Source organism: Brachycentrus maculatus, unplaced genomic scaffold (genome assembly GCF_059751285.1).
Source record: "Brachycentrus maculatus isolate JH-2025_06_01 unplaced genomic scaffold, ASM5975128v1 h1tg000053l, whole genome shotgun sequence".
NCBI classification, from domain to species: domain Eukaryota; kingdom Metazoa; phylum Arthropoda; class Insecta; order Trichoptera; family Brachycentridae; genus Brachycentrus; species Brachycentrus maculatus.
Genome location: NW_028280807.1, coordinates 444,863 through 469,675, shown reverse-complemented (window position 1 = coordinate 469,675; position 24,813 = coordinate 444,863). Strand labels below are relative to the sequence as shown.

Here is a 24,813-nt window from a genome sequence, read left to right as displayed (position 1 = left end):
GCCTGTTTATTGCGATAATCTCATATTAACTTAACACAGCGAGTCTTTAAGTTAACGCAGTCTAGGAAGAGAGGGACATTTTGTACCCCAAATGTATTTTTTTAATTTTTATTATGTATTTTGAAGCAGAGGAAGACCGACGGGTATGTTTGTATGAGGAGATGCATGAAAGTGGAAGATGCGACGATTTTTTGCAAAGTCAGAGTGGTGTGGCGTTTTATCCCATCTGCCTAGTTAGTTAGTTAGTTAGTAAGGAAGACCGAAGAAAACTTGGTATAATCAAGTATTTGAAATACCCACTTGAAAGTGGTAAGGTTAGGAGTTAGGTATATCTATCTTATTTATTTTAGGGATAATCGGTGGGTATATATGAGCAGATGCTGCTCGCACAATGTCCACCTCCTTTTTGCGCCGTGCGCATAACACTGCAAGTCAAACGAGTTGCCGTCCTAATTAACGACATCCGGTATTGAAAAGAAGGGAGCAGGGGTGTGAGCCACTAACAAATATTTGTCTTTTAGATGTGTAATATTTGAATCAATTTATTGCATATTGTTAATTTTCCCTGACACGTAAAGAAATATTTATTTTAAGAATATCACAGCTTTTCACCACATCCTTTTTGCGGAAACAAAATTAGTTTGTTTGACTTTTTTATCGTTTGTCTTTATAATCTAGTATTTTCTAGTATTCTAGTATTTTATTAACTTATTTTTTTTATAATGTTACCACTAATTATAAGATATAAATGATAACTCAATTGTATGTAAATATCAATATGTAACTTATTGGAGAAAAAAACATAACATGAATCGAAAAAAAAATGCACAACCCTGAAGGAATCCCTAACATACTGTCCAAAATGTACCGGATTCTTTTATAAACCATGACGTGAGATCCGACGGATCCGGTACTATTCGCTAGAGTACTAAAAGTCTATATATCAGGTTTTGGTTACCAAAGGGTTAAGACATTTCGTTTTTCATTTTGAGTTTTTCGATGCATTTTGTAGTTGTAATTGCAAAAGATTAAATCCTCCGTTGCAAAATGGACTTCAAATCCAATTTCATCATTTACAGTACTGTATCTTGTGATTCAACTGCAAAAATTACTTAAATATACTATGAAAGCTTTCGAAGCAAGCTTACATCCAGATTCATGAACAAATACTCGTATTTTGACACACTCAAAATGTTGTAACATTGGATATTCTCAAAATTGTTATTATTTTCATTTTCAAAACACATAACATACGTAAGTCATATATATAATAATCCCGATGAGTTATTTCTTTTTCTCATTTTGAGACATTGGATTAAGGTTAACAAGACTGGAACACAAATAATAAAGTAACAAAAAAGTTTTTTTTTAAAATAACTAATACATGGCAAAATATAAAAATAATAAACAGGTATAATAATAGGCATAAGAAGCATATTTAAAATAAATAAATGAGAAAAACCTAAGGTAAGAAGCATATTTAAAATAAACAAATGAGAAAATATAATAAATGAGAAAATATAAAAAAAACATAAGGTAAAAACCAAATAAGAAAATATGACTACATAAACACCACATACATGTATATATCGTTCAACATTTTGAGTGTGTTCAAATAAGAGTTTCTGCTTAGTAAAAAGCTTCTTTACATCTCACCAATAGATGTCTCTAGTGAAGTTCTAGTGATTCATGAACAAGGTTTCTAAATTGGTTCATATATATAGAACTTCCAAGAATTTGAGTAGTGTGGTTGTCAATAATGGGTAGAATTGGTGAATGTTACACGTGTGTAAAGTGATCACTTAAACCAGCCTATGACGGTCGTAAGCCCCGTAAATGCCCAGACTTCCATATTCATCTTCATCTTTGATGAGATATCAAAAAATAATATAAATCGTTCCATGAAGTATTTTATTTGATCATTTATTTTGGATCCCCGAATGGGTTCCATTTTATATATGTCAGGCAGCTGGTTAATTTCAGTACAGGCAATATATTTTAAGGATCTTACTCCAAATTCAGCAGTGTTTATCGGCTCCACATGTATTTTGTTATGTCTTCGTATATTATGATTGTGAATTTCTTTGTTAAAAATCAGAATGGTGTTACTGTGAGTAGTTTTAAACATTATTATATACAAAATAAAACCCTTATCCGCACCCCAATGGTGCATAGGGCACTGCGTCATATAAACGCAGTGTTATCTTGATCGTTTACACATGAAGGAAAGGTGATCAGCCCTCCGCTTCAGGTACCAGTCCAGGGTAATATTGAATAAATATGACAGTGAAAAAATCACTAATATTTATTTTACCCCCCTTGGGAATCGAACCCAGGACCTCCAGAACGGTAGCCTAGCGTGCTGACCATTACACTACGGAGGCGTCCAAACATTATTAGAATAATATTATTAATTAATAATATATAATTGATATTATAACATTTTTTTCAAGTGCGGTTTTTCGAGAGATTAATTCTGAAACTATCAGTTTCTTCGATGCAAATTTAAGGTGAAAACATCAAAAGATTAGGTCTCCCTTTGCAGACTGAACTTTGAATACAATTTCATCATTTGCAGTACTGTATCCTGCGATTCGTCTCTAGAAATAACCTGAGTATGCTCAGAAAGCTCTCGAACTAAGCTCATGTTATTACACGGTGTGTTGTGTTATGTTAATTTTAAAATACTATTTCCAACCCAAGCAGTGTGTTATTTCAGAACAGACTTGTTTCAGGAAATAATACGATCTTGACTGAAAGACGTTCTTCCTGTGATGTAATGTGAAATATAAGAATTTCACTCCTATAAAACACTTTGTTATTTATATTTTTTGGTCATTTCAACATAGATGAAGAAGAATATGGACGTATGGGCATTAACAGGGTTTAAGATCGTCATAGGAATTATTGAATGATCACTTTACACACGTGCAACATTCACCAATACTACCCACGATTGACAACCACACTTATCAATTTTTGGAACTATTAGATACATATATTGATCTTCAGTTCTTTGGACACGTTGCGCGTGGCAACGAGGATAGCCTGGAACGACTAGTTGTGATCGGTAGCCTGGAGGGAAAGAGAGGGAGAGGAAGATCCCGATCAAATTAAGGCAGCAGCAGGCACCTCAGTGGTTGGAGCGCTACGTGCAGCGCAGTCAAGGGATAACTGGAGAAGAGTCATTGCTTCTGCAAGGGTCACAACCCTCAGCAATGAGGATTAAGACGGAGAAGAAGAAGAATTGATCAAACTCGTGACACAGTTCATGTCATAACAGATCACAACAGCCATCTTTGTTGGAGTAGGAAAAGCTTTTATGAAGCAAAGACTTTCTATTTGTATGCAAGGTCCAAATCTTGGATAAAATTCGCATACACATTTAAGCCTCGCTTAACCTGTCCGGGAGTATGGCCGTACATGTACGGCCGATACAAAATATGCTTTATGACACGATTTATATCAAAACATGTTAAAAATATTAAAACTAACTAACTAACTAACCATCGCTTCCCCGCAGGGGTAGGCAGAGAGAATAGAGCGCCACACCACTCTGTCCTTGGAAACATTCTTCGCCTCTTCCACGTTCATGCATCTCCTCATACATACCCGCCGATTGTTACGACTCCTAATCTGACCACTTTCAAGCATTTGGCATACCTGATCGTGCCATGTTTTTCTCGGTCTTCCTCTGCTTCAAAAATATTATTCATGTTAAAAATATTATTTATCGATATTTCGATAATTTTGATATAAATCATGTTTACTGGTGTAATTATTTTTGTTTATTCAAGAAAATATGTTACTTACAGCATCGACTATGATTTCAAATTATAAAAGAAAAAAAAATAGCAAAAACAATTTCAATCCTTGGATACAGTTTTGTCCGCAGAAACTCACTCCCGGGCAGGTTAAACCATAATATTATTTTATGTACCGTATTATTTAACCAGTTATTTTATTTACAACATTTTGAGTATGTCCAAATACTTGTTTTAAAATCTTGATTATCTCCGCTTATTTTCTACATTTCTGACATCCCAACATAGACGAAGAAGAATATGAAAATCTTGACGGTTACAGGGCTTACAACTTTGTTTTTTTTTCTAATTTAATATCCGGGAAAAATATTAAATTACGTTTTACAATAATACATTTTTTTTCAAAGTGATAGCGTATTTTTATATTTTTTAAACGACCTACCGTATAATTCGAAGAAAATAAATTAACGCGGTACTAATTCTGTCATGTTTAATAGAATTTTCGAGCAATAAAAAATGTTTCATCTTGAAAATATGTCACAATTTCATAATTTAAAAATTACAGTTAAAAATATGTTTTATAAATCTAATGTCCTAAGCTTCTTTTCATCTCACCAATAGATGTCTCTAGTGAAGTTCTAGTGATTCAAGAACAAGGTTTCTAAATTGGTTCATATATATAGAACTTCCAAAAATTTGAGTAGTGTGGTTGTCAATAATGGGTAGAATTGGTGAATGTTATACGTGTGTGTAACATTCACCAATCACTTAAACCAGCCTATGACGGTCAGCCCCGTAAATGCCCAGACTTCCATATTCTTCTTCATCTTTGATGAGATGTCAAAAAATAATATTAAAACATATGTCAATATATCAACATAGGTGAAAAAGAATATGGAATTTTACTATTATTTATAATCGACAACCAAATCTCTTCTTAAAACTTGAATGTGGAAGAGGCAAACATTAGAAAAACATACTTTTGGTAAACATGAGGCGAATAACTTTGGCAATAGAAGCAAAGGAAGACCGAAGAAGTTTCGATTTTCCAAGTATTTCAATTACTTCAAAGTGATTAAGTCAGGTACGTTTGAGGAGAAACATAAATTTGGAAGAGGCGTATGGGGAATCAATCGCCAGGCCAATCTGTCTATGCAAGACACTTTAGCCTGGCGTTCTGTTCTCTCTGTCTACCCCTGTGGAGAAACGGCTTGATGGTTAGTTAGTTACTTTATTTATTATTTCGGCATTCACTTTGTGGTAAGACATGATGGAATTCTAAAAGAAAAAGACTTGTTTTTTACCACTTGAGTATATCTTATTATAACGACTAGTTCCGGAAACTATGCTTCCATCTTCAGGACTAAATATATAGTTTATATTTAGACCTGAAGATTGAAGTATAGTATCCGAAACTAGTCGTTATAATAAAGTAAACTTAAGTGATAAAAACAAGTGTTTTTCTTTTACAATTTCAGTTAGTTAGTTAGTTATTTAATTACTGTCGTATATTCCTTGACACGAGAGGAAAACGTTTAATGACTTTATATTTTGAATTTATGTTAATAGCTTCTTGGAACATATACAAAGTCGTGCGAGTACTGAGCTTTACATTGTACGTTACATTTACATATGAATATTATTATAGCAAGCATATGTATGTGTTGTACTGTACGTAGTAGTTGAGGATAAATGCCAGAGATATCTTTGTGTACCATCTTCTATGGATGGGCGGATCAGGGTAGCATAATAATGATGGTCTTTGAGCGATATGATCTCTCTCCATAGTGGAACAAGTCAACTAGTGGAACGGCCGACTCACGTGAGCCAGGAAACACCATTCACCACGACAGGGGTTCGCAATAATTGGCACTAGAGGGCCGACACCTTATTCAAAGTAAATATGATAAATAGAAGATAAATATAACACAGCGTAATCACTTAAGCCAGTGAAAGATAGATCGTTAAATCAAATCTAAAATTCGGGAACAAAAATTCGGGCAATTTTAAAATATCGACGCCAATTTCTAAAGTTACGATAGGTCAGGTTATATTGGTTTTAGTCAGTTAAGGTTGGGTTCTTTTTCATCTTCATCCTTGTCTGCAACCGATGGTGCATAGGGCACTGCATCATATAAACGCAGTGTTATTTTCATCGTTAGTTAATATATGAAGGAAAAGTGATCAACCCTCCGCTTGAGGTACCAGTCCAGGGTAGTATCGAATAAATATTAGAGTAATTTTTTATTTTTTATTTTTTTATTTTTTGAACTTTTTGTACAATATGTGTGTACATTGGCGGGCTTATTGCTATAAAGCAATATCTTCCAACCAACCAGTGTGAACCAACAGACTAGTGTGAACGATCTAGGCTTGTACCTTTTGATGTCTGTTAGAAATTAGTGGGGAGATAATGCTTGAACAGGTTAAGACAAGGATAAGAAAAAAGAAAAACAAAGAAACATAAGAGAGCATAATTACAAATTAAGAATTTAAACAGGGTAACATGAATAGAAAAACAAAATGACGATAGAGTAAGGAAGGCATGAGAAAAGGGATTTTGAGTTAGGTGAGGTTAATTTTCGGGAACTAAGAATGATATTGTGAAAACGCTTCGGTAAGTTAGCTTGCATTTCACATTATTATGAACAATTCACATTTACTCACCTTTACTAGGCAAAAAAGTAAAATCTTCAACAACAACAAAAAAAGTTATGGCAAAATGCAACAAACGACGGAAAGAGGAGAGCTTTCAATATTTTTTTGTTCAGGTATTCTCTTTTAAATTCTTTTTAAGTGCTTAAAATAAGCCAAGTCATAAAGCCAATGCCACTAAAGTCACTAAAGATCAACCTTGACAAGGTTTCCCCCTTGGATTTTTCTTCTTTCTTTATCTTGGTCCTCGGTTCCTAACAAGCTAGCTCCGCAGGAATACCGCGCTCGATATACGATTGTTTTCTCGGCATTTCATTGTGTTTTTTTTTTTCAATTTACCCTTTCGCATGTCGGTTATTTAGATTTTTTTAAAGAATTGTTGCACACACAACACAAAAAAGTACCTCACGGCAAAGCACACAAATCACAATTAACACACTTTAGGTAACGTACAGAGAACCGCAAGATCCGAATTACAGAAACACGTCAAACACAATTTTTTTTGGTCAAAAAAGTTTGTCTGTTTTGCAATAAAGTTGTATAACATGCTTCCACTATCCAAAAGTCATTAAAGTGTGAATGCGGAAGAGACAAAGATTATTTATAAAGACAGATTGGTGTAACATTATATTGTTTCTGCCTACTCCAGTAAGTTTTTTTTTTTTAAATATATGTAGTTGTAAAACCAGCATGTAAAAAACAACCCATGACAGATTATAAGCCCAGACTTCTCTATTCTTCTTCATCTATGTTAATAATATTAATAAAACCCTTATCAGCACCCTAATGGTGCGTAGGGCACTGTGTCTTATAAACGCAGTGTTATCATGATCGTTTTACACATGAAGGAAAGGTGATCAGCCCTCCGCTTCAGGTACCAGTCCATGGTAATATTAAATAAATATTACAGTGAAGAAATTACTTATATTTATTTTTACCCCCCTCGGGAATCGAACCCGGGACCTCCAGAACGGTAGCCGAGCGTGCTGACCATTACACTACGGAGGCTGACAAAATCATCTGTTAAAATTTTAAAATACTTACCCGAATCGTTGACCATCCCTGCATTCGTCATACATTGGTATAGAAGTGGGCGAGCGGCCAATTCGGCGACTCGTCAAAATATGAGTTATTAATCTAAAATTACCTCTCGTTTTCGACTCAAATGTACCGCTTGACAAAAAGAAAACAGAAAAACTACCTCGCCCAACCTTCGTAATGTCATTTATTTAAATTAAAAACTAAAAATGATTTATATCATCGCTTGTTACGTCATAAAGTGGAGAGCTTTCGTGAAATACGCCCCAATAAATCTGTTTTCAGAAGACGTTTACTCTCCTGTAAGCGGTCTATCGCACTTTTATGAATAATATTTCAACAAATACGTGTTCATATACAGGTACCACGTGGTCGAATGTTTTCTTTACCTGAAAATCGACACGATTGAAGGCGAAATAGCAGTCACCATGTTAAAATATCAATGTTTTACTTAGTAAATACCACTATTTCACATGTCGCTCACTCCTTTCAAGAACGTCATAAATCAAAAATCGACAAAAATCAGTTGTGCTTGTTTTCGGAATGCCCAGAAAATGTACTTTATCCCAGCAAAAAGGGATATTTTTTACTTAATATTTACCCGCTAAAGGGCAGAAAGTTTTGTTTTTGCATTTTGAAGAAAAGGTATTGTTTAATTATTTTTTTTAAATATACTGAATATTTTTCAAATGGAGAAAAAACCTTCAGGTTTAACCTTAAAAGATCTGTTGCACAGAAAAAAGTTCAATAAGTAGCTTGATATTTATTTTTAATACATTGTATTATATTTTTAAACTTTAAAAACGTTCTCCTGAAAAATCAAGTTTTTTGATTTATGACGTTCTTGAAAGGATTGAGCGATTTGTTTCGATGCATTCCGTACCAATGGATAGATTTTACCACAAAGTGCCGAATCAATTAATGAAATCGGCAACATATTGGATGTAATCAAATCCTTGTTCACAAATGCAGGTTTGTCCAATTAGGAATAATTTTTTACATTACTTTTGACATCTATGTATACATTACGATGTCATTTACAACATTTTGAGTGTGTCAAAATACATGTTAACAAATCTAGATTATCTCTTATTATAAGAGTTATTTTTTAATATTATTTATTAACATCTCAACATAGATGACAACATAGAAGAATCATATGGAAGTCTGGGCATTTTGGGCATGTATGTGATTATAATCCAGGATTCGCACCTCACATATAAGTAAATGAAAGAGTTTTTGCTCAGTAAAAAGCTTCTTTCATCTCGCCAATAGATGTCTCTAGTAAAATTCTATTGATTCAAGCACAATTTTTTAAAATTGGATCATATATATATATATATATATATATATATATATATATATATATATATATATATATATATATATATATATATATATATATATATATATATATATATATATATATATATATATATATATATATATATATATATATATATATATATATATATATATATATATATATATATTATATATATATATATATGTATATATATATATATATATATATATATATATAAATATTTATATATATATATATATAAATATATATATATATATATATATATATATATATATATATATATATATATATATATATATATATATATATATATATATATATATATATATATATGTGTATATATATATATATATATATATATATATATATATATATATATATATTTATATATATATATATATATATATATATATATATATATATATATATATATATATATATATATATATATATATATATATATATATATATATATATATATATATATATATATATATATATATATATATATATATATATATATATATATATATATATATATATATATATATATATATATATATAGTGACTTATTATATATAAGTGACTTATTGATGAATGTTAGCAAATCCAAGATTATGGTTTTTGAAAGAGAAGAATGCAGATCTGAATGTGAAATATTAGTAAACGGAGAGATTCTGGAACAGGTAGATGATTTCGTGTATTTGGGTAGTATGTTTTCTAGGGATGGAAAGATTGATAAAGATATAGAAAGGAGAGTGAATGCTGGGAACAAAGTGAACGGTGCACTGAAATCAGTTATAGCAAATAAAAACCTATCAGCGGAAGCTAAACTGGCAGTGCACAACGGAGTCCTGGTTCCAACTCTAATGTATGGAAGTGAAACATGGAGTTGGCAAAAGAAGGATGAAAGTAGACTGAATGCAGTCGAAATGCGATCTCTCAGAAGAATGTGTAACAAAACGATGTATGATAGATGTGCGAATAGTGAAATAAGGAAGGAATGCAAAGCTGAGATAAGCATTATCGATAAAATTAAGAAAGGTGTGTTGAGATGGTTTGGACATGTAGAACGAATGAGTGAGGAAAGAACGGTAAAACAAATTTATGAGGCGAATGTTAGTAAGAAAAGAAGCAGAGGAAGACCGAGAAAAACATGGCACGATCAGGTATGCCAAATACTTGAAAGTGGTCAGGTTAGGAGTCGTAACAATCGGCGGGTATGTATGAGGAGATGCATGAACGTGGAAGAGGCGAAGAATGTTTGCAAGGACAGAGTGGTGTGGCGCTCTATTCTCTCTGCCTACCCCTGCGGGGAAGCGGCGTGATAATTAGTTAGTTAGTTAGTTTTATATATATATATATATATATATATATATATATATATATATATATATATATATATATATATATATATATATATATATATATATATATATATATATATATATATATATATATATATATATATATATATATATATATATATATAAATATATATATATATATATATATATATATATATATATATATATATATATATATATATATATATATATATATATATATATATATATATATATATATATATATATATATATATTTATATATATATATATATATATATATATATATATATATATATATATATATATATATATATATATATATATATATATATATATATATATATATATATATATATATATATATATATATATATATATATATAAATATATATAGAACTTCCAATAATTTGAGTAGTGTGGTTGTCAATCATGGGTAGAATTAGTGAATGTTACACGTGTGTATAGTTATCACTTAACATAAGCCGGTCGTAAGTCTTGTAAATGCCCAGACTTCCATATTCTTCTTCATCTATTTTGAGATATCAAAAATTAAAATAATAACTCCTAAGCGGAGATAATCCAGATTTGTAACAACTATTTGGACACACTCAAAATGTTGTATGAATTTGGTTGATGTGTTGGCTTATTTATGTAATATTAAGAGGAAAACTATCACTTGTGCCAATGTTGTACCAAAATTTTGACATAAATGTCTTATAGTTTGGGCGTGGTTTATTTTCCCCTGTCTATTTGATGGGTTAACCTTCTTATTAAGTTAAAAATAAACCAATCATCGAATAAATGTCTGACGCCAAAATGTCTCTTTTTCTGAAAAACTATCCATACAATATTTTATCCGTAATATCGTCCTATAACTGTCAAAAATATATGAGAATTTCGACATAGAAGGGAAAAGTAATATTCTACCTCATTTTGGTAAACTTATATTGATTCACAACATTTTGAGTGTGTCCAAATACTTGTTCACAAAATCTGGATTATCTCCAATTACAGGAGTTATTTTCATATTATTTTTTGACATCTCATCAAAGATAAAGAAGAATAATTGATGTCTCTAGTGAAGTTCTAGTGATTCAAGAACAATGTTTCAAAATTGGTTCATATAGAAGTTCCAAGAATTTGAGTAGTGTGGTTGTCAATAATGGGTAGAATTGGTGAATGTCACTCGTGTGTAAAGTGATAACTTAAACCAGCTTATGACGATCGTCAGCCCAGTATATGCCCATACATCCATATTCTTCTTCATCTTTGATGAGATGTCAAAAAATAATACGGAATATTGATATTAAAGCGGTTTTCAATGTATGTATGTTTTACTTGGTAAATATCAGTATTTCTTAAAATCTATTATGACACGTATTTCGATACGTTCCACATCATTTTCAAACACCGTTTGTTCGATTTGATCGATTGGTTTGAAGTTAAAACATAAAAAAGGATTGGTATTATACTGACATTTCTTGGTGGAACTGTATTTTATATTATCAACAAAAAAAACAATGCAGTTTTTGTTACACTTGATTTGACTTGACCAGTGACCGGGTTTCAACTTTACTGACATCATCATGATAGTGATGCTTAGCTTGGTCAAATAAAAACTATATAACTGTTCTTTTATTAAAACTGTAAAAAAAACACTTGTTTTTATACCACTTGAGTTTATTTTATTATGACGACCAGTTTCGGAAGCTATGCTTCCATCTTCAGACCTAAATATACACTAAGTTTATATTCAAACCTGAAAATGGAAGCATAGCTTCCGAAAGTAGTCGTCATAATAAAATTAACTCAAGTGGTAAAAAACAAGTGTTTTTATTTTACAATTTTATCATATCTTACCACAAAGTGAATGCCGATACAATTTATTGTAATCAATGCAGTTCCAACAAGAAATATCAAAAATATACATTCAACTGTTTACCTTGGCTAAGTGTAATTAACGATCAAGAAAACACTGCACCTATACGATGCAGTGCCCTAAGCACCATTGCATGTATGGAGGTGGGAGTAAGAAGGTTACATCACTTTATATGCATACACGCTTTCCTGACTTTTATTTACGTATCTTCGAAATAATATTTTCTTAATTTTTCGTTTCACTTTGAGCTTAAAGCTTTAATCCTGTAAAAGTCTGGAAGAGGAAGAAACAAATACATTCAAAGTTACTTTGTTTTATTAGGAAAGTGAAAAGTTTTTAAGAAAACCCCAGCGTATATTTGTTAAGAACTGAATTATAATCCTGTCGAAAACAGATGATTACAGCACATCGAGTTTTCTGCTTTGGATTTCCCGATATTGAAAGTTTTACTTTTTAAAGGTTATGTGTATAAATATGTAATATATATATATATATATATATATATATATATATATATATATATATATATATATATATATATATATATATATATATATATATATATATATATATATATATATATATATATATATATATATATATATATATATATATAATATGTAATATATATATAAATATGTAATATATATATATATATATATATATATATATATATATATATATATATATATATATATATATATATATATATATATATATATATATATATATATATATATATATATATATATTATATATATATAAATATATATATATATATATATATATATATATATATATATATATATATATATATATATATATATATATATATATATATATATATATATATATATATATATATATATATATATATATATATATATATATATATATATATATATATATATATATATATATATATATATATATATATATATATATATATATATATATATATATATATATATATATATATATATATATATATATATATATATATATATATATATATATATATATATATATATATATATATATATATATATATATATATATATATACAATGTGTTGCTTAGTAATTAAAGAAACGACAAAAGGTTTTTCTGTAACAATCTTCTTTCAAGAACGTCATAAATCAAAAATCGTGAATTTTCAGTTGTGCACGTTTTGAGAATGCCCAGAAAAAGAAGTATATCCGAGCAAAAGAGGCATATTTTTAACTTAAAATTTACCCGCTACAGGGCAGAAAGTGTTGTTTTTGCATTTTGAAGAAAAGGTGTTGTTTAAGTATTTTTTAAAATAAACAAAATATTTTTCAAATGGAGAAAATACCTTCAGGTTTTACTTAAAAACATCTGTTGCACAGTAAAAAGTTCAGTAAGTGGCTTGATATTTATTTTTTTACATTACAATTTACATTGTATTATATTTATAAACTTCAAAAACGTTCTCCTGAAAAATCAAGTTTTTTGATTTATGACGTTCTTGAAAGGAGTGAGCGATATAAAATCACACTTTCACCAAACACCATATTTTTTCATCTGACGTGTCTTGTTTTGCCCTGCGCAACGCGTGCGACATCTGGTGGTAGATTTGCGCAATCTGCCTTACCGACTGTCACAATTGTGATGATCGTTATTTATTAATCAATTATGAACGTTTATTATAAACTGTTTATAAATGAAAGATATATATCTGTAGAATAAGATACATATTTTTTTATAATAATAATTTTTTTCATTAATTCATTTTCGATCTCAGTTTTACTTGGAAAATACCACTTTTTATTCACATCAATTGTGATACGTGTTTCAATGCATACCGCATCATTATGTGTAAGATTTTGTTTGATGTGGTTCCTGATTTTGGAACATATGGTTTTATTTTATTATTAGATTAAAACCAATATTTTTAGCTTTTCCACTTTTTTATTTGACCAGCGACCGGGTTTCGTCGTTACCGACATCATCAGACTGGTGAGAGGCTATACAAATTGTTATGTTATATATAAAAGAAGGCAGGAGTTGATAACCATGATTTGATATAATTTTATGAGAAATTAATTTAATTTGAGTGAGTTTAAGTATTGTATGATATTTAAAATATTTTTTATAAAGGTTTTTTTGTATTGAAAGCACGATTTTATATAAAGTTATAATAGATTTGCATTTTTTGTAAATGAATTTAAATTTTGTAACGAGGTATCAGGAAATGCTGGTTGACGGCTCCTTCATATTTATGATGGATATGGTTTTATGTATGTTTCCATCAAGTATATTTATTGTGATTTGTGTGCTTCGATGGAAGGAGCTTTTTTTGTTATGTGAGAGTAATTATTAAATGCATATGGATTATTAAATGCGTAAGGATTGTTTTAGTCTTTGTATTAATATGTACATTTTTTCCTTTTTTTCAGGTAAGAAACATTGGATTGATTTACAAGAAAAAAATATGAAAAACTCCACCGTTATAACAATTACAAGTAAGTTTTTTTTTGCTTTATGCGAGTGTATTATATTTTGTACTTTAAAAGCATTACGATATGATTACTTTTTGATACGGATTTGATGTTATATATAACACTCTCCTTATCATGTATCATTCACTGTATGTAATAACTAACAAACTAACCATCACGCCGCTTCCCCGCAGAGATAGGCAGAGAGAATAGAACGCCACACCACTCTGTCTTTGCAAACATACTTCGTCTCTTCCACGTTCATACATCTCCTCATACATACCCGCCGATTATTACGACTCCTAGCCTGACCACTTTCAAGTATTTGGTAAACCCGATTGTGCCATGTTTTTTCGGTCTTCTTCTGCCTTTTTTACCCAATTACATTTGCCTCATAAATTTGTTTTACCGTTCTTTCCTCACTCATTCGTTCTACATGTCCAAACCATCTCAACACACCTTTCTTAATTTTACCGATAATGCTTATCTCAGCTTTGCATTCCTACCTTATTTTCACTATTCGAACATCTATCATACATCGTTTTGTCGCACTTTCTTCGCATCTTCTGAGAGATCGCATTTCGACTGCATTCAGTCTACTTTCATCCTTATTTTGCCAACTCTGTGTTTCACTTCCATACATTAGAGTTGGAACCAGGACTCCTGTAGTATGTAATACCACATAAAAACTTCAAAAAATCCAAGAAAAGCGATCACTAAAGTCAACCAATTTTAGGACATAAACCAGATAGTAATAAAACACTTTCCTTTTCATCCGTTTTTTACTTTGTGTAATACCACTTTTTTTGAACACTTATATTGTGACTGCCGGTTTTGGAAAATCATTCCATCATCAGGTCATTAAAATTAAAATAAAATGATTACGATTTGACATTGGTATAAAAATAAAATTTTGAAAGAGAGAAAGACGACAAATGAATCACAATGGGAGTATTTTCAAAAGTGGACTTGAAGTTAAATTTAGTTTATGTATTAATTTTAAATCAAACACAGATTTTTTGAGTCTACTAAGTTGTATTTTATTAACAAAAACACATAAAAAATTATATTGTGACAATTGTTTCGCCTTGTTAGGGCATTATCAAACGAATGTGAAGATCAAATGGACTACGGTCCTTATGTAGCTATACAATTCTAAGTGACAGTTTTAATACGTCCAGCAATAATTTAATTATAAAATAATAAAATATGGCCATGTCAATAAATTCTTCCTTTCCCAGAAAATAAATATAAGGGTACATACCTACATCCCCCATTAGCTACTGTTGTCTCCCATAAATTATTGCTGCACGTGTTAAAACTGTCACTGATAATTGTATAGCTACATAAGGACCGTAGTCCATTTGATCTTCACATTCGTTTGATAATGCCCTAACAAGGCGAAACAATTGTCACAGTATAATTTTTTATGTGTTTTTGTTAATAAAATACAACTTAGTAGACTCAAAGAATCTGTGTTTGATTTAAAATAAATACATAAATTAAAATGGAGTTCTACAAATTAAACGCCAAATCAATAAATAAATTGAATTAAGTTGGTTATTTATTATGGTCTTTCACATATTATTAGTTATTTTTCATATTATTTAAAATAAATGAATAATATGAATAATAACTCCTTTAATTGCAGATTTGTGAACAAGTATTTGGACACACTCAAAATGTTGTATAATAATTACTTCATATAATAACTTTATTTCATTTTGATATGACATGCAATTACTTCATATAATTTCACTTTAATTGTGCATGTCCAAGTTATCACTTCAATTAATTTGGTTGATTGTTTTCCAATTGATGCTGAGCGCCTTTTGATGGACAATCTTGTACACACAGCCGTGTGGCTATTTGGTTGATTGTTTTCCAATTGATGCTGAGCGCCTTTTGATGGACAATCTTGTACACACAGCCGTGTGGCTATTTGGTTGATTGTTTTCCAATTGATGCTGAGCGCCTTTTGATGGACAATCTTGTACACACAGCCGTGTGGCTATTTGGTTGATTGTTTTCCAATTGATGCTGAGCGCCTTTTGATGGACAATCTTGTACACACAGCCGTGTGGCTATTTGGTTGATTGTTTTCCAATTGATGCTGAGCGCCTTTTGATGGACAATCTTGTACACACAGCCGTGTGGCTATTTGGTTGATTGTTTTCCAATTGATGCTGAGCGCCTTTTGATGGACAATCTTGTACACACAGCCGTGTGGCTATTTGGTTGATTGTTTTCCAATTGATGCTGAGCGCCTTTTGATGGACAATCTTGTACACACAGCCGTGTGGCTATTTGGTTGATTGTTTTCCAATTGATGCTGAGCGCCTTTTGATGGACAATCTTGTACACACAGCCGTGTGGCTATTTGGTTGATTGTTTTCCAATTGATGCTGAGCGCCTTTTGATGGACAATCTTGTACACACAGCCGTGTGGCTATTTGGTTGATTGTTTTCCAATTGATGCTGAGCGCCTTTTCATGGACAATCTTGTACACACAGCCGTGTGGCTATTTGGTTGATTGTTTTCCAATTGATGCTGAGCGCCTTTTGATGGACAATCTTGTACACACAGCCGTGTGGCTATTTGGTTGATTGTTTTCCAATTGATGCTGAGCGCCTTTTGATGGACAATCTTGTACACACAGCCGTGTGGCTATTTGGTTGATTGTTTTCCAATTGATGCTGAGCGCCTTTTGATGGACAATCTTGTACACACAGCCGTGTGGCTATTTGGTTGATTGTTTTCCAATTGATGCTGAGCGCCTTTTGATGGACAATCTTGTACACACAGCCGTGTGGCTATTTGGTTGATTGTTTTCCAATTGATGCTGAGCGCCTTTTGATGGACAATCTTGTACACACAGCCGTGTGGCTATTTGGTTGATTGTTTTCCAATTGATGCTGAGCGCCTTTTGATGGACAATCTTGTACACACAGCCGTGTGGCTATTTGGTTGATTGTTTTCCAATTGATGCTGAGCGCCTTTTGATGGACAATCTTGTACACACAGCCGTGTGGCTATTTGGTTGATTGTTTTCCAATTGATGCTGAGCGCCTTTTGATGGACAATCTTGTACACACAGCCGTGTGGCTATTTGGTTGATTGTTTTCCAATTGATGCTGAGCGCCTTTTGATGGACAATCTTGTACACACAGCCGTGTGGCTATTTGGTTGATTGTTTTCCAATTGATGCTGAGCGCCTTTTGATGGACAATCTTGTACACACAGCCGTGTGGCTATTTGCCAACTGGATTCGCTATAAAGATGAAGTCAGCTCGAAATAATTCATCTCAGAGAAGATATTGCATTAGAAACTTTATGTTCTCCTATATTTATCATATATGCAAGAATATATCGTTATAATAATAATAATAATAATAAAACCCTTATCCGCACCCCAATGGTGCATAGGGCACTGTGTCATATAAACGCAGTGTCATCTTGATCTTTTACACATGAAGGAAGGGTGATCAGATCTCCGCTTCAGGTACCAGTCCAGGGTAATATTGAATAAATATTACAGTGAAAAAAGCACTTATATTTATTTTACCCCCCTTGGGAATCGAACCCGGGACCTCCAGAACGGTAGCCGAGCGTGCTGACCATTACACTACGGAGGCGGACTGATATCGTTATAGGTTATCTAAAAAGTTCTAGCCCTGCGCTATTGAAATTCTTTTTTTTTGCACAATAAAAGCATTGTAAACTTAGTGGTATGGTAAAAAAGATTTTTCACTATAAATTGGAGGATTTTTAAAACAAATTGGACGTTTAACAAATGGAATTTGACATTATATTGTATTACATATATATATATATATATATATATATATATATATATATATATATATATATATATATATATATATATATATATATATATATATATATATATATATATATATATATATATATATATATATATATATATATATATATATATATATATATATTATATATTGAAAACCGTTCCACAGCATTCCCAGATCTGATACAGAAGCATCCAGACTTCCTGACAGACCTTTTCATACACAACAATTTTTCGTTTTTGATTTTTAAGTAATTTTTAGAAAATGTGAAATAAAATTGTTTCCCAATTTCACTGTGAATTAACATTTAAAAGCATTCATTATACCTGTCACTATAAAAAATATAGAATTTTTAAAAATTTTTTAAAAAAAGTACTCATGATTCAAAGTAGTATTGAAAATATTGCCGGAAAAGTTGAGTTCACATCGCGCGCACAGACTATGACAGCGCGCCGCTCAGGCTTTCCAACTTGACGATTAACGCACCTTCTAGTCTTTGGAATAAAAGATGTGGGCACTGACACACTGTCAAATGTGTCATTGTAGTACAAATATGAATATACTTTTTTTTATAAAATACAAAATATAACGTCTAATTTGTTTTGTAAAACGTCCAGTTTGTTTTGTAAGGCAGTGTCAAAAAGCAAGCTGTCCGTCGCGAGTGATGTTAAGGATTCAAGCTTTTCCTATTACGTTCAACAGATGGCACTGCCATTGCGGTTTGTGTTTTTCAAAAAAAGGGGAACAAATCCTGAATTTGCGATATTTTTTTTGATACATTAAAAATAATAACGAAAAATGTCGTTTGTTTAAGTGGAGCGAGAATTCTTGGAATCCAATGTTGTGAAAGATATATTTTCTTGTTAATTACTTGTTAGCAAATTTATTTCATTACAATTTTATTAGTTGGAGTAATAATCGAATGTGTTTAGGTGGAAAAGTTTACTAAAAGTTAACAGCAAAGCGTTCAAATTAATTATAACTTCGACCGAGAACTTTTCAGACGCCCCTGAACGTGTATGTGTTAGTACCATATATAAAGTGCATATCATATCATATTAACCAATTTCCAACATTGTAAAATAGTTGTTCTTGCAGTTATAATATCGCTCACTCCTTTCATTGTGCATATTTTTGGAATGCCTAGAAAATGTACTATATCCCAGCAAAAGCGGCATATTTTTAACTTAATATTTACCCGCTACAGGGCAGAAAGTGTTATTTTCGCATTTTGAAGAAAAGGTATTGTTTAATTATTTTTTTAAATAATCTAAATATTTTTCAAATGGAGAAAAAATATTCAGGTTTTACCTAAAAAGATCTGTTGCATAGCAAAAAGTTAAATAAGTGGCTTGATGTTTATTTTTAATACATTGTATTTTATGTTTGAACTTTAAAAACGTTCTCCTGAAAAATCAAGTTTTTTTTATCTATGACGTTCTTGAAAGGAGTGAGCGATATATAAAGCGCATATCATATCATATTAACCAATTTCCAACTTTGTAAAATAGTTGTTCTTGCAATTATAATATGTTAAATGACATCGTTAAAATTTAAAAAAAAATACAATATTTGTCCCATTATTTTGGGTAGGTCCAAATTCGGGGGAGTTACATTGACATTTTGATATCTCAACAAATACGGAAAGCTTTCCTTATTCAACCATAGATGTCTATTGTGGACTCGCGCATGCTGTGTTACGAGTTTGACCAATATATCTAGAAGTTTCAAGAATTTGAGATGTGTATTTGTCAATCATGGGTAGAATTGGTGAATGTTACTCGTGTCTGAAGTGATAAATTAAATTAAACCACCCTATGGACGGTCGTAATTCCTCTAAATACCCAGACTTCCATCTATCTTTCTTCTTCATCAATGTTGAGATGCAGAAAAATAATATCATTATCATCATCATATTATAATCCAAATTTTTATAAGCGCCCTTGAGGTAGTTTTTTTTACGAAAATGGCGCTATATAAATTATTCAAATTATTATTATTATTAAACCAAGAAGAAGAAGACATACCACTATTTTTATACATCGTTTGTGACACGGTTTTTGACGCATTCAGTGTGATAATCAAAATCGCGCCCAGTGTAAAATAAATTCAAGAAAGATTTATTTTCAATTGGTCTGGGTGTTTGTGATGTATTTTTCACATATAAATACCCTATCCTTACTCTCCTACCTGCAGACAAGCTTCTAATAGATTCTTTTTGGGTTATTCCTGAAAAAATGTTACCATTTGTATAATTGTACATAGTTTTAAATGGTTTAAAATTGTTTTAAACGGGTTTTTTTACAAACCTTATAAAATTAAACAACTTTGTTTTAACCACGTTTTTTTTTAATTATTAGTACACTTTAACCTACCGGTTTCGACAAGAACCTTGTCATCGTCAGGGTTAATTAAATGCTAAAACATTAAAAACATTAAAATACTCATAGTTAATTACATTCCCTTGCCAAAAACTTCCACACACTCCGTACACCATATGTACGTAAAATATGATTGAAAAAATATGATTTAAAAATATGATTTAAAAACTAAAAAAAAAACTAACTAATCATCACGCCGCTTGCCCGCAGGGGTAGGCAGAGAGAATAGAGCGCCACACCACTCTGTCCTTGCAAACATTCTTCGCCTCTTCCACGTTCATGCATCTCCTCATACATACCCGCCGATTGTTACGACTCCTAACCTGACCACTTTCAAGTATTTGGCATACCTGATCGTGGCATGTTTTTCTCGGTCTTCTTCTGCTTCTTTTCCCACTAACATTCACCTCATAAATTTAAAACTCCTAAATGTTATTTGTCCGCCTCCTTAGTGTAATGGTCAGCACGCTCAGCTACCGTTCTAGAGGTCCCGGGTTCGATTCCCAGGGGGTGTCAAATAAATATTAGTGATTTTTTCACTGTAATATTTATTCAATATTACCCTGGACTGGTTGGTACCTGAAGCGGAGGGCTGATCACCTTTCCTTCATGTGTAAACGATCAAGCACTGCGTTTATATGACGCAGTGCCCTATGCACCATTGGGGTGTGGATAAGGGTTTTTAAATGTTATTTTTATTGTGCATTGCGTAGGAACTCCAAATAACAACATTTTTTTTACAAGTGTAGTCAGGTCAGAATTGTGCGAAGTCATTTCCATTTTTTTTATGTACATAGACAGCTTGATTATACTACGCCACTACTAACTATTATACATATATTGGTATATTTTTAAGTGTCATGCCACAATTTTAGTGTTGAGAAAATGGTTGTAAGATGAAACGGAAATAGATTGTCTCGAATTTCCCCCGGACAGCTGTCATCTGTCAAAAGTCAAATCTGTGCAATAAGAGACGTTGAGAAATAGCTGTTCAGTTCTATCGTGAGTGCACTACGCTACACTATAATACTATAATACTACTCGTACATACATCGGTACCATACCAAAATATACTTTAATGACGGTATGGATATAGAAAAATAATATTAATTGTGTTATAGTTGTTTTACATAAATACAAGTATATCGTTTCTTGAACATTTTTCGCAGATACTTTGTGGCACATTTTATATTCATTCAAACCCTTTTCCGCACCCCAATGGTGCATAGGGAACTGCATTATGAACACAGTGTTATCTTGATCGTTAACACACAAAGGAAAGGTGATCAGCCTTCCGCTTCAGGTACCAGTCCAGGGTAATATTGAATAAATACAAGAGTGAAAAAATCACTTATATTTATTTGACCGCCCCTGGGAATCGAACTCGGCTACCGTTCGGCTACATTTTATGTACTTAATAAAATAAAACAACTTAGTTTTACCTTTTTTTATTGGTACACTTTATCAAGAAGAACAAACAAGACAAGAACCTTGTCATCATCAGGGTAGATGTACTAATTTCTAAAACATTGAAATACTCATAGTTACTTACCCTTCCCTTACTAAAAACTTACACGCACTCCGTACACCATATGAAAATACCATTTAAAAAATATGATTTCAAAACTCCTAAATAGACTGTTAGTTGTTTTTCTGAAATTGAATGCAATAAATTTATAGTTTATCTTTATAATTTATAGTCTATCATATTTTATAATTAAGAATTCAATTAACTTGACATTGGCAAATGCATAGTATTACATGTGCAACGCCATTCCATATTAAAAAAAACTCCTAAATGTCGTTTTTATTGTGCATTCCGTATACAAGAATATCGCATTACAGTTAGATTTATTTGATCAGGGTAACTGTTTTTATAAATTCTATTTTTTTTTAAAGGAATTTAAGACTAAATAAACTAGAAATTTTTTAAAATATTGAAAAGCTCTTAAAGGTGTTTATTTTACATGGGAATTGCATTTATTATTTACCTTTTATTTATTATTGTCCGCCTCCGTGGTGTGTTTAGCTACCGTGCTGGAGGTCCCGGGTTCGATTCCCAGGGGGGGAGGTGAAAATAAATATTAGTGATTTCACACTGTAATATTTATTTAATAGTACCCTGGACTGGTTCCTGAAGCGCAAGAGTGATCACCTTGCCTTCATGTAAGTAATGATCAAGATAACAATTTGATTCAGTGCCCTATGCACCATTAGGTGCGGATAAGGGTTTAAAAAAAAATTGTGTTGGGAACAGGAGGGATAATCTCAGGAACTTAAGGGTTATAATTTACCTTGCTTATTATGTACAAGGTTTGTAAAACATTAAGTGGATTTTTGTTTCTTCTATACGAATGATAAACGGAATGTTTTATTACCACACCACAAAGTTAATAATGTTTTTAATAGTCAAAATAAATATAAATGGGAGTGTTGTATTACCAAACCACATATTAACAATGCTTTTAATATTAAAAATACATATGAATGATAAGGAGAAAGTAATATAACCATACCACAAAGTAAACAATGCTTTTAATATAAAAATACTTAAAAGATATTTAATTTGCTGCCCGTAACCATTAAAAATTCCAATAGTGACCATGTCTTTAAGAACAGTGTCCGTCGATGGTTGCTTCTCGTTGGAAGGGACAAGGTAGAAAGTGAATTAATTGAAGTCCAGGTGTAATTTTTTTATTGTAAAACCTTCATACTGTAATTTTTAATTGTATCTTTTGTATTTTATCTAATAATTAAAAAAATAAATAAAAAATAAAAAAATGTATTAACATGTAAGTATTTCAGCTCAATACAGGCCATGCCTAAAGAGCCGTAATACATATAGTGAAAAAATATGTTTCTATGGTAAAAATAAATAAATAAAATATTTATATAAAATATATATATATTTATATATTTATATATATATATATATATATATATATATATATATATATATATATATATATATATATATATATATATATATATCTCGTAATCATACAGGAGAAAGTGATCAAGTGCATTTTTTACAAACACGTTATCATTGACTATTTGATATCTTACTAGCTTAATATTGCTCTTAAAAAATCCCAAAGGATTTTCAACTTGGATGTTTAATATTTTCTACTTGTTAAAAATTACAAACTGCATTTATGTTATTTTCTTGGCAAGCAAAAGTGACTTAAATGACCCTCCCGGACATTTTACGTTTTAATAGTTGGTCACTTTCTCCTGTACGACTACGATATACAAAATGAATATGAGTGATAAGGGGAGTGTGATATTACCATACCAAAAATTTAACAACGCTTTAAATACAATATAAATATATCCCTCTCTACAGCAGTAGAATTTCTTTCATCTCAATTATCACTTTCCTGCCGATCTTATGAAGGGACGCCGTTTGTATTTCGAGAAAGCTTAATCTTTCGGCCGATTTCACCGGATTGATTTACGGCCAACTTAGCGCTAAGTGGTTCGCGACTGATACTGAATGAGCTGGTGACTGATTCTTTGTTTTGAGCTCTACCGTCCTTTGTTTGCATTTCTGAGAGACTTTATGGAATGGAGGGCGATGTTATGGAATCCGATTGTGTCTTGATTAAATTTAATACCAGGCAATTTCGAAGATCGTGCCATGTTTTTCTCGGTAATTTAATGAAATTAATATTAACAAATGAATCCAGCTACAATTAATGTGACAATTAGTATGACGCATGCCATCGTGCGTCATAATTACGCATATTATTGTATAATTATGACGCATGTCATGAACGGAACGCACCTGGAACGTGGCCGGTGAAAAATGCATGTGGGTGTATAAATTGAATTTTTATTATCTTAGCTATTGGAAAAATGCTAAATGCCATCGTTAGTCAGGACGCGATTACCGTCTGCGGAACGCGGACGCGAGAGTACGAAACATTTTTCAATTTTAAAAATGACCGAGTCTTTATTATTTTTTTTCAATTCAAATGGTCTGCCATTTCTTCAGATTGTGCCAATAATGAAAAATAATAACACATTTTATTCTTCGGGTGTATATATATCTAACTAACTAACCATCACGCCGCTTCTCCGCAGAGGTAGGCAGAGAGAATCGAACGCCACACCACTCTGTGTTTGCACACA

At 31.3% G+C, this 24,813-nt stretch overlaps 1 protein-coding gene and 1 non-coding gene across 2 annotated transcripts in view; one reads left to right on the top strand and one right to left on the bottom strand.

The window, feature by feature from the left end:
* LOC148311993 (uncharacterized) overlaps positions 1–24,813 on the top strand; it is a 379,515-nt gene that overhangs the window by 140,310 nt on the left and 214,392 nt on the right. The window lies entirely within an intron of this gene.
* TRNAG-ACC (transfer RNA glycine (anticodon ACC)) lies at positions 2,312–2,384 on the bottom strand. Its single transcript has one exon. It is a non-coding gene; the product is annotated as a tRNA-Gly (tRNA).